The following is a 3,490-nucleotide window of genomic DNA, read 5'->3' as shown; positions in this document are numbered from 1 at the left end:
TACCTCCGGCCACATAATCACTCGATCTATTACGTTCGGTGAATGCATAATTTTTGGGGCCTGTAATCTAACCGGCCTGCAGTAAAATTGATATTCATTGACTGCCTAATGTACCACCAGCCACATTATCACTTGTTCTTTTCTGTACAGTGAATGAATAATTTTTGGGGCCTGTAGTCCACTGGCCTGCAGTAAGATTGATATCCATTGACAGTCTAATATACCTTTAGCCACATAATCACTTGATGTTTTCTGTCTGGTGAATGCCTAATGTTTGGGGCCTCGGAGGAATTCAACACCTGTGACGACCACGTGTTATCGAATTTCAACTATTATCATTTTTCAACAGGGGGAATTTTGTTGGCCATGTTTTTAATCCAATTTTATATTTTTAGTTATTTTAAACATATGTATTTGACATGTATTAGTACTGGCCTGCAGTAAAATTGATATTCATTGACAGTCTAATGTACCTCCGGCCACATAATCACTTGTTCTTTTCTGTACGGTGAATGAATAATTTTTAGGGCCTGTAGTTCACTGGCCTGCAGTAAAATTGATTAGTGTTGAGCGCGAATATTCGATTAACGAATATTTATTGTGAATATCGCCACTTTGAGAATTTGCCAATATTTAGAATATAGCGATATATATTAGTTATATTGAATATTGATAATTTTTTTCCATCTGAACACATGATTCCTCCGTGTATCTAGCTTGTGTGCCAATAAGAAGGAAGGAATGCCAAGTTTACAACAATACTTAGGGCATCAATCAGTAATCTGTAGTCAGACCTGCAAAAATGTGAAGTTGCACGTAGTGCGAAAAAATATTCTAATCATTGCCGATTAGCGCAATTGCGAATATATTGGAGCACTTGACTCTATCTGCATATAAAGCTATTGCAATGTTCTGCCGTGCCGACCATTTTCTCCAGTTTTAGGAGAAACTCAGGAAACTTCTAGCAGCTTGAAAAATGTAGCCAAAGTGACCCACGCCTGTATTTCGCGTTACAAATTTGCATTACACGATTTTTACATTGCTGATTTTTCACATTCAATAAAATAATCTCAAATTCTCGAATATATGACGAATAGTCTACTGAATATTTGTGAGATATCGCAAATTTGAATATAGCCCCTGCCGCTCATCACTAAAACTTTTATCCAATGACCGTCTAATATATCGCCAGCCACATAATCACTTGATATTTTCTGTCCGGTGAATGCCTAATGTTTGGGGCCTATAGTCCAGTGGCCTGCAGTAAAATTTGTATCCATTGACCGCATAATGTACCTCGAGCCACATAATCACAATTTCTTCTATGTCAGGTGAATGGCTAATTTTTAAGGACCGTACCCCCGTGACCTAAAAAAAACATTTTCTAGGCTCCAGCAGGACACATTTCTGAGAATTTCCCTTTTCAGGCGCATAAAAATGGCCCCTAATTAAAGTACATATTTTTTGGGGAAATTTTCGCCATTGATCCCCCTCTGGTATGTCACTGTCCATGTTGTGGGATGATTTGTGCACTTCTCGTAATTATTTGGTGGCTGCTTATATGAGCTGAAGGTTTTTCAGGTTCTCTTGCCATTAAAGTGAATGCGGTGGCGAACATTTTATCTCATTCGCAAATCGTCCCGGCCAATGTTCGTTCATCACTGCCCTCTACCAGTGTTGTGTGTAAACAGGTATATAGAACCTGTGGCGAAACCAACCTTGCCACTGGGTGGTGGAGAAGCCTGGCTACCAGCCTCTTGTCTCAGGATTATGGCCCATACTAACTTTGAAGGAGAAGACAGACCGGCCGCACAGCTTAAATCTGTGGAACTGTTTTGGGCAGGAAAGCCATGCTTGCGGCCGGCCAAATGTGACTTCCATGGAATTCGGGAACCCCTGCTTGGATCTGGGTGATTTTTGGATATGTTGTTCACCCAGATCAGAGCTATCCATGGATGCATTATGGGGATATGTGGGGTTTTGAGGTGTTTTCTGTGTTTTGGGAAAAATTGGTGGTTTCTGTCTCTGAGTGATTAAGTTAGCCCATTATGTTGGTAATTTTATTTTGTTGATTGCGTCAAAGACAATGCCAGTGTGTTAGTTAATTGCATCACAGACAATACCATTGTGTTTGTTGAATAGGGTTAGTTTTGTGTTTAAACTGTACAGGATTGGCTGCTATGTCATGTCCTCAGTATGTCATGTGTAGATACAGTACAGACCAAAAGTTTTGGACACACAATGTGGTCTGATATAAGGTCTGATGGGGGTCTGACAATGTGGGCTGATCTGAGGTCTGATGGAGGTCTGACAATGTGGGCTGATCTGAGGTCTGATGGAGGTCTGACTTTGTGGACTAATCTGAGGTCTGATGGGGGTCTGACAATGTGGGCTGATATAAGGTCTGATGGGGGTCTTAAAATGTGGGCTGATCTGAGGTCTGACATTGTGGACTGATCTGAGGTCTGATGGAGGTCTGACATTGTGGACTGATCTGAGGTCTGATTGGGTTTTGACATGGAGGGCTGATTTGATGTCCTGATATAGGGGCCTGATCTGATATCCTGATATTTATGGGGTTCTGATCTGAGGATCTGATATGACGTCTCATGAAAAATATTTTTTTCTTATTTTCCTCCTCTTAAACCTGGGGTGCCTCCCCACCAGAGAGAAAAAAGTAATTGAGAGAAAAAAACAAAAAACACCCAAACTATAACTCCTAGAACCATTTCTACAATCTAGGCGCCATGTTTCCCTAAGGCCTCTTTCACACGGGCATCGCGTGTGAGGGCCATTTAGGATGTAGGTAATTTCAGGGAAAATGATGCGAGTAGATATGCAATTGCAGTCAGTTTTGCCTGCGATTGTGTGCCATTGCTCAGTTTTTTTCCATGCGAGTGCAACACGTTTTGCACGCGTGGGAGAAAAAACTGAATGTGGTACCCAAACTTCTTCACTGAAGTTCGGGTTTGGGATCGGTGATGAGCGCGATGACGTCACCGAAGGTCCTTTTCCAGTCACGTCCTTCAAGAAGAATTAGAAACAAGACGAGCCCGGCTGCGCGATCAAGTGGATGAGGTGAGTTACAATTATTATTATTTTTAACCCCACAATGGACCTTTTACTAAGCATTCTGAATTAAAGAATGCTGTTATTTTCCATTATAAGGGACATTCGGCCACCTTACACCACTCTGACATTCCTACACCTGGGGACCACCATATCACTAAAAGGGGGCCCTGTGCCCTCGTTGCTGCAATGCATCTGGCGTCACAATAAACACTTATTCCATCTTAAAGGGACCCCTTGCGGACCGCGGCTGCTGCAGCTTCTCCTAGATCTGTTTTCAAGGTCTGCTGTTTTTATCCTGAATGACCTTATGACATCCCTCTGCCCTGCACGTTATACACTGTATATGTATGTAGAGTCTTGTGATAAAGAATTCATCTTTTTTATATTTATTTGTATATTTAAAAATTCCTTACCCAGA

Source organism: Bufo gargarizans, chromosome 1, assembly GCF_014858855.1.
Source record: "Bufo gargarizans isolate SCDJY-AF-19 chromosome 1, ASM1485885v1, whole genome shotgun sequence".
NCBI classification, from domain to species: domain Eukaryota; kingdom Metazoa; phylum Chordata; class Amphibia; order Anura; family Bufonidae; genus Bufo; species Bufo gargarizans.
Note: the sequence above shows the minus strand (reverse complement) of the source record.